Raw genomic sequence first — 8,930 nt, 5'->3', positions numbered from 1 at the left:
AGGCTAGATAGTCACCTGGCTGGGGTCATCTGACCTCGGTCCTCTTTCCTGCCAGGGGCAGGGGGTCAGACACGATGATCCATTGTGGTCCCTTCCGACTCTACAATCTATGAATCTATGACCCAGCCATGATTCCTCTGAGCTGTAATCATTCGTGCATGTGTGGATGAGGAGCATGAGGTAGTGGTCGAAGGGTCAGATGAGTTTAGGAATCCACTCTGCCACATCCTGGATATGGGCCCCAGGGAGGCAGCAGACCTCATAGGCCAGGGTGGAAGATCACTCCCTCTGTCCCTCTCAGAAGGGAGTCGCCCACCACAACCACCCTGGAACTCTTCTTAGGGGTGGCAGCTAGCTGCTCCCCTCATCCAGAGCCGGTGCTTCTGCTGATGTCTCTGCTGATGGTGTGAGAGTGCATATCTGTTGTTCAGTTCCAAGAGAGGAGTGACCCTGGTACCGCGCATCTTAGGACCCGATACAGCTGTCTTCCAAGCATCCCCCAGGTGCAGCTCCTGGTTGATCTTCCTGTTGTTCATCTTCATGTAGTCGGGCATCTATGCTCTTCTCTCTTCCTTCTTCAGGAGAAGAGCCTGACTGTAGTAGCCATCAGTATCCTGTCCGTGGGCCCTGATGGCACAAAGTCTGCCTACCTGGGCCTGGAGCTGAGTCACCTAGGACTCCGGGAAGCACTAAGGAGCATATACCACAGGTGGGGGTGACCTTGCTCCCATTCCCAGTTGCTGGCAGCCGTGCCAGGCAGCCCCCGCAGCTTAATGCCAGGGGATCCATCTGGGTGGAGGCCAGAACCATGGTTCTGTCTGGGTGGAGGCCTCAGTGGTGCAAGGGAAGAGAGCATGAGTTGGGGCGGAAGTGGGAAGCTGCAGGGCACAACTCATCCCTACCATTGTATATTAATAGGCTATGCTACTACCCATGAACTGGCCTGTGAACTGCCTGCAAACTGCTTTCCCTGTTCACAGGTTCCCTAGTCACCTGGTGAGTCTTCTTTTATACCCTGTTGGGCCTGGGCTGACTCAGCCCCCTTGTTAGGGCTTCTGTCAGGCCCAGGCAGCAATCACCCAGCAATCACTCGCGCGTCAATCAGCAATCCCTCAACAATCAGCAATCACTCAGCAGTCAGCAATTCCTCACATCAACAATCAGCAATCACTCAGCAATCATTCCCAGCTTCTCAGAGTACACACAGCCTACCAGCCAAACACTCAGCAAAACCAAAGGCATGAGCAACTGGATCATTTACCTTTCCTGGGTAAGATCTGCTGCCTGGCTTCTCACCTCCTTTCTCTTGCCTCCAGCAACTGCCTGCAAACTGCTTCCCCTGTTTGTGGGCTCCCTAGTCACAAGCTTTTTTTGTGTGTACGTTTCTTTTGGGCTCTGCACAAGACCCATTAGTAACCTGGGCAGGGCTTCCAGTGCCAGCCGGGATTTGAGTTTTAGCAAAGCAGGAAGCATCTTGGAGCAAGGTGCCTGAGGCCAGAGTGGTTTCCCTGCTATACTCCAAGAGCAGCTTGGATTCCCATATTGTGGACCTGGAGAGGGACCCTGGGCAGCTAGAGCAAATGTGACCAGTGGCAGAGGTGCCTGGCCAAAGACACTTTGGAAAATGTGTCAGTCTTGAAGGTGCTCTCCAGGACAGCTTACATATACTATATGTTTGATTCAAGATCTAGTGCTGTTTGTCACTAATCTGCTACATCACAAGCAAAAAAAGAGAAAAAGATAAAGGAAAAAAAAACAAGCAAAGCTGTATTGAGAAGGACAAAAAAAAATCTAATAGGACTAGAAGTAACTGAGTAAGAAAGGAGATAGCTAGGGGACACAATTAAAGAAAGGACCCAGCAGCATAACACATCAGATATTATGCTGAAATCCCTTAGGCAAAAAGTATCAAGGCAAGTGAAAAACATCATGGAGACATACAAGAGAGGTTGAATGAAGATCCATCAGAATAGCATGGGAAGAAGTAAAGACTGCTACACAAGCCTGATGAACAAGGATCCTGGTTTTCTCTGATAAAAAAAAATCCCCAATTTTCGGGTTAAAAAAAGTAACCTAAAATCCACATTTTTCCATGATCAAAATGAAACACCATTATACATATATATCTATGCATTTCATTTTAATAATGGAAAAATGTGGATTTGGGGTTACTTTTTTAACCCAAAAATTGAGGATTTTTTAAATCAGAGAAAACCAGAATCCTATGAATAGGAAATAATAGATGGAAGATGGAAGACAGCTTTCCAGATGAAAGAAAGAGACCTGACTGACTGACCAAAATAGGATTAATTTGCTTTAGAATCTGTTTCTGGTGGAAACCTAGGTTTTCAACTAACCTTTTTCATGAAAAGTGTAAGTGTCTGCTTTCTGTGGAAACTTTTCACTTTTATCCTCAAAAAAACAAGCACCTCAAAAATAAGATTCATTCTGTTACTAGTTGAAAAAACAAACAAGAAATCAATTAAAAATGTTGCACGGCTGTATCAATAGAAGTTATAATTTAGAGATGCTCCCTAATAGGAGCCTGTCGGAGCTCCAGTTGGGAGATGTTTACTCATTTAGGGATCAGGTAGCTAGTTAGAGAGAGACCAAGGGTCTGCAGAGGTTATTTACTGCTCCACAATAAAATCCATTGTTTAGTTCTTATTCACTTATGCCTATTTTTATTTAACCCAGTGATCACTACAAGCTGTCAAGAGTGGGGAATGAAACAGAACTTGAAAAAACTTAAGATCCAAACTGAAGAAGAAGGTGGAACCTGAAAGCAAGTGGAGAAATGCAGTCATGGGGAAGAACAAGGGCCACAGTAAGTGATCAGTTATGATCTGACAACAGTCAAGAAAGTGTTGCAACTTCCACTAGACCTTCTACTGTTGGGTAATAAATTAGAGATCTAGAAAGCATTTGGACAAAAATGTGTGTGTTACCTAGCAGCTACAGAGGCAGAAATAAAAACTGACAAAGTCAAACAATATATCTTACATAGAAGGTGTATCAACATGAAACACTTACTGTGGAGTTGCCTAGTTAGCTCCACAGTAAAGCGTCACCATCTACATGAGCGATGCTATTAGACCAAAGTAAATTAATTTTTTATTGCTATAGGATAGTACTGCCCAATACAAGTACTATTCTAAGGAGAGGTTATTTACCCTTGCCAGATGGGGCTGCTCTGGCCCAGCTCAAAGTGCTGCAGTTCCTGGGTGCATGTGTAAATGTGGAAGCCAGGAGCAATAAACACTGGTAGGATATGTAGACACACCCACTAACTAGCTGCTTCCTTACAGAGGGACCATCTCCTAACTCCCTCAGTCTCCTGTTAGGGAGCATCTCTAAATTATAACTTCTTTTAATACATCTTTCCTCTTACCAATAACTAAAAAAATCAGTTCACACAAAAATCAAGTAGCACCCATCTACAGAAGAAAGGTTACTAGTGTGTCACTCTGTAGCGAGTCTTTACCACTCACTTTTCTATTCCCTCTTTCCTGCAGTTCTTTTAACAAGTCTCTGTAATCTTTTAGGATATTCCACTTTTTTTCTCAGACCTGTGAAGTATCAGATCCAGCTTCTGATTTGGTTTTAGTGGAAAGCTTTTCCTTCAAGTCCTGATAAACTTGAATCCTTATAGAGGGATCCAACTGGCTTGCATTTTTGGCATCTGTACTTTTGCACATAGTACAGACTTCATTAGCTACCAGCCACTGAGGCTTTTTCCCTCTTTCTGGATAGTATTTGCATTTGTGTTCTTACGTTCATTTTTTTCCCATAAGGGCATGGTTGCTTCTTGTCTTCTGGAAGAACTGATTTCTTCCTAAAACTGTCCAGAACTGGGGTGTGATGACCAAGAGGATCATAACAGCATGAAAGTTGTCTTCTTGCACTGCAGGCATATACTTACATAGATTCAGTTTCTCACAAGCTTCCAGAGCTAAAATAGAAGTCATCTCCCTAGGTACCACAATGAATGGGCATTTGTCTGCTCTGTTTTCATACTGAATGCTAATAATGCATCTCCCTTTCACTGGTATATTTGGGGAATAACCAGTTATTTTGATGTTTGTTGGACTTACTTTTGGCCTCAGTTTTAATTTTCTATATTTGTGCTCAGGTAAAATATTAATCTGAGCACCAGTGCAATTTAAATTGAATTATTGTTCCTCACACTTATATCGGCAAAACTAAGTTCCTTTCATTGATCTTGCTGGATTCAACCATAACTATAAAAAAACCTTTCTGCATTGTCTGCTCAAGAGATGTTTGTGTCTAAAACACCTGGTAAAATTGTTTTTCTTGTTACAGTTAAAACAGAGCTTTCCAAGTTGCTCTCCCTCATTTGGCAGTCTCCTTGCCAGTGGAAAATTCCACCTTGTGAGGTGGCTTTTTCTGGCCACATGCTTTCATGTCTACTGCATGGAGTATCCCTCTTGGTGCATTCAGCTCTGCAGTCTGAGCATTCACACTTTCTGCTGCCCTGAACATTTGGATAATCTATTCTAGGGACAAGCCTCCCTCAGGCAAGCACCTTTCTTGTAACACATTGTCTGCAATGCCACAAATAATTCTACATCTAATCAGAGATGTTGCCCTGTTCCCAAAAGCACAGTCCTTACTCAGTCTCTTTAGTTCAGGAACATACTGATCTACACTTTCTCCTGTTTTTTGTTTTCACATAAAAAATCTGAATCTTTCAAGAGTCTCATTCTTTTCATGGCGTGCAGGACTCCTCAAATGTGGACAGTATTAGTCAGGACTCCTTAAATGTGGCCAGTATTAGTCTTAACTGCATATTTTGGCCTTCTCCAAAGATAAAGGTGTTATAAACAGACAGGGTTTCCTCCCCCATCTACATGTCCAATTAGTGCACCTGAATAAACTCCAATGCAGTTCATGCCAGAGTTTATTGTTCCTGGGCATAGCATCTACACATGCACCTGGGAACACAGCATGTTGAGTCAGGGTGGCACAGCCCCCACAGGCAGAGGAGTCCAAGGGGGTCAGCCTACCATCCCAGAGCTGCTCCAACCCAACTCCCATGCTACAGTTATGCTGGCTGGGGGACAAGGGTGCTCCAGTGCAGGACTAGCCAGCAGGCAACCCCCACACTGAAGCACCCTTGTGCCCCAGCCAGCCCCATCAGCATCTACATATGCATTGGTGCACACTAAAAACCTCCGCGGGGGGTTGGTACTTGTATTTACCTACTGCAGAGTTAATTCACTTACTGTGGTCTAAGAGGGCCACAAGTGTAGATGCAGAGGCTACTGCAGAGCTTATTATGCAGCTCTCCAGTAAACATCTCCTGTAAATGTACCCAGTTAGTAAGAAAGAGACTCGGGGCCTGTAGAGATTGCCTACTATGCCACAATATAGTTCACTGTTTAGTTATTCGTATTCATGTAAGCCTGTGTTAATTGAATCTGGTGATCACTACAAAGGCCAGTTTGTGAGAACAGTAATTCTTATGCTTCATACGGCTTGCCGTGTAAGAGTCTGATCATATGGGTGGCTCTTCTTTGAACTCTCTCATAGTTGTCCACATCCTTGCTAAAGTGTGGTGCCCAGAACTGGATGCAATACTCCTATCTGAAAATATCAATTTTCTGTAAGAAAAAATCCCAACACTTCTGGATATCATGTTCTGGTACTCTATCCCTTTAAAATTAAATATCTTGAACTCTTTTTTGATTCACACCATGTGCAATATTAAAAATAATGTAATTTATATAGTCTTTGCATATAATATTTTATAGGTAGATATTGTAAAGTTCTTATTTTGTTTCCGTTCAGATGTTCCCAAAGCTAGAGGTAATACTTAACACTAAGTTTTGCACACTGGAGGCATGTCCACACATGTGCAGGGGTACATTTCCTGCCACACAAAAAACAGTGGCACATATCCAGTGTGCAGCAAACTGACCTGGGTGGGGTAGGAGAGGCTGGTGCCAGCATCTGGGCTGGCCCCAGCAGCTTTATATGGGGTCCTGGGGGCTTCCTGGGGGCAGCAGCAGTGCCAGTTCGGCCACTTAAAGCCTGGTCAGCAACCAGAGCATGTCTCTCACTTGCCACCCTCCATTTCTGATGGCGCACACTGCTACTGTGTGTTCTGTGCCACTTTTCTTAACAGCAGGTTTTTTTGACACCAGGATTCCTTGGTGTCAAATTTCAGTGCTGCATTAAAAATTATCAGTGTAGTAAATGGGTGCACCGCATGCGGTTTGCAGCCCCTCACAGCTTTGAGGCACATGTGCACTCTTCTGGCCACACCCTAAATGTGTAATTCTCTTTCCTTTTGTGCATCAAAATGGCAGTTTTCTGGTTAAATACGTGACATTTTTGCCACTTATGAAGAGTTGTGATTCTGTTTCCCCTACAATGTGAACATGTGAACATGCGCATGTAGACTTGGCGTACACGGTAGGCTTCATAGTGCCCATGTATGTGAATGGCTACTTACCTGAGAATGTGGCACCTACCTGAGTGTAGATCCCAGAAAAAAGCACAAGGGTGGGAATGAAGCTCTCCATGTCTTAAGCCCAATATGAGGGTAGTTGGACACTTGGCTACGCATCCTGAGACATGGGTTCTAAGCATACCTGACCCAAATGAGGTCTGAACCTGGCTTTCTTAGATTCTTCAGGTATTATACCCACTATACCACAGTTTAGGTATTACTTAGCCCCTTCTCCAAAGCTCCTTTTGAAGCTGGGCACGGCCCAACGTATAACAGTCAGAGTAAAACACAGGGCCTGCAGTCAGCACCCATCACACTGAGCCACACACCATCCAAGTTGGTCTCTTCCTCCTCGCCCCACATGGGGCCATCTTGAACAAACATGCTAGACAGAAGGCTGGGGAATGCTTATCTTTGGCACAATAATTTCAGCACTGTGCTGGGAAGCCAGGCCAGGTACAAAAGTTGCACTTATTGCACTTATTGCACTGTAAGCACACAGAAAGTGTTCTATAGCCATAACCAAACTGATGGTCAGGGTATCTAGAGTGCTGTAAAAATGACGGTTCCCACTCTAAGATAACCCTGGGTGCATGTGGTATCAGACTTCAGCACTGTAGGTTAGAGCGCCATACCACATCCCAGCACAACTCACATTAGGTTGCATTCTGCCAGCAACCTATGGGGCTATGCAGCACCCTGCTCACCCCCGCTCCCAGGGTGGTGCTCTAGCCTTGGCCAGAGCTCATGTGGTCTGCCCAAGCACCAGGCAAGCCCCATATTCACTGACAAGAATCAGCAAAGCTCTGTCCCCAGGCCCACTCACATCCTCAGTCCAGTTAGCGTAGATCCATCCACACAAAGAAACCTGTCTATTGCTGAATTTCTTTTATTGCATATTGTCATGGGTGCTGTTGCACAAGTGCTGAATGTAGGTCAGTTGCTATTTTGCCTCTGCTCACAGTTAACATTTTTTAAGAATTGATTCATCTGCATTGATTTCTGGCAATGAGCAAGTTCCCTAATAGACGTGAGGCATGTGGCATCGCCAGTATCATGGGGCACCTGCTGAAAGCCCCTGGACATTTTGAGATTCTGGAGGCAACCTGAGCAGTGGAGGCCAGGTGATGTGGGAGGAAGGGCCACAAGCCTCTGAAGTAAGAGTGAGAACCATGTGCCAGGAACTGCATCTTCACATGTCCACCACTGCTTCCATCCATCCATGCTTCTACTCTTCCACCCACCCCCCACAGCCAGACCTTCACCCACCCATGGACAATGAGACCCCCAAAGGCACCGCCGTAGACCATGAATGAACTCACCCCATCGGCCGCCACCAACCAAACCTGGGCACACAATTAGCAGTTCAGGGAAATGAAAGATTTCATCACCATCTGGGGTGAAGTGGACACCCCGGGGCAGCTCCAGACAGGGCATCAAATCAGAGATGTCTTCAAATGCATTGCTCAGCAGATGCATGCATGGGGGCACAACAGACACTGGTTGGAGTGCCTCACCAAGACCATGTTGATGAAGAGGCAATATTTCTGCATGCTTAATGTTAGAAAGTGGTCTGTGGAACAGAGCACATAATTTTACAAGAATCTGTCCCACCACGAACAGGGTAGATGACACCCCCTCCCCCACCCATGGGACCAGAGGACCCTACTGAAGGAGGAGGAGGCACAGGAAGTACCCAGGACCATGGATGAACTCACCCCATCAGCCGCCACCAACCAAACCTGGGCACACAACTAGCAATTCAGGGAAATAAAAGATTTCATCACCCTACTGAAGGAGGAGGAGGCACAGGGAGTCCCCAGGACACTGTTTCCCACACAGGAGCCACAACTGTTCCACAGTGGTAAGGCTTTCCCCAGCTCCACCCAACTGTGATGGGGACCCAGGCCCCAGGAGAAATATGGAGCCCCCTGGGTGAGATGGGAGGGGGAAGGAGGGGTCAGCAGGAATGCCAAAGCCACCACAGGCCATCCCCTATGGTCATAGCCCTCTCTCAGGCCATTATGGCTGAGAATCCCACAAAGAGATTGTGGCCCAGGTGGGCTAGGAATGCTGGGGCATAGGGAGAGGGTGAATTGCTCACTTTCCCCCAACCCCCACCCCTCCGTGCTGAAGCATGAAGCCCAGCCAAGGTGCCAGCCCTCCTCCCCCCAGCTCTTGGGTACTTAAGAGAACATTTCCCATTCAACAGGATCATAAATCTGTATAATTGACATGTCCTTGCCATGATGTGCCCCATGGGAGATGGGAGTCTAAGCACAGATACCTCAAGCACTTGCATGTAAACAGCTCCTCCTATACCCAAAGCACTCATGGATAGTGTTTATTGAGTGCAACAGGCAAATAGTAAACAGTGGTTTTGGCAGAGAGCATTCTCAGGTCAGAGATAGGACATAGCATGCAGCTACATCTGACAACCTTTGATGTGATGGTG

The 8,930-nt window shown here is 45.9% G+C and overlaps 1 long non-coding RNA gene across 2 annotated transcripts in view; it reads left to right on the top strand.

The window, feature by feature from the left end:
- Positions 1-1,189: 1,189 nt before the first annotated feature.
- Positions 1,190-8,930, top strand: part of LOC102383608 — a 59,780-nt gene continuing 52,039 nt past the window's right edge. For both annotated transcript variants that reach the window (XR_323437.1, XR_001357764.1), the window contains exons 1-2: positions 1,190-1,270; positions 2,698-2,827. This is a non-coding gene — a long non-coding RNA (uncharacterized LOC102383608). The remainder of the gene's footprint in view (positions 1,271-2,697; positions 2,828-8,930) is intronic.

Source organism: Alligator sinensis, unplaced genomic scaffold (genome assembly GCF_000455745.1).
Source record: "Alligator sinensis unplaced genomic scaffold, ASM45574v1 scaffold145_2, whole genome shotgun sequence".
Taxonomy (NCBI): Eukaryota; Metazoa; Chordata; order Crocodylia; family Alligatoridae; genus Alligator; species Alligator sinensis.
The sequence above is the reverse complement of the archived record's forward strand: the minus strand, read 5'-3'. Positions and strand labels throughout refer to the sequence as shown.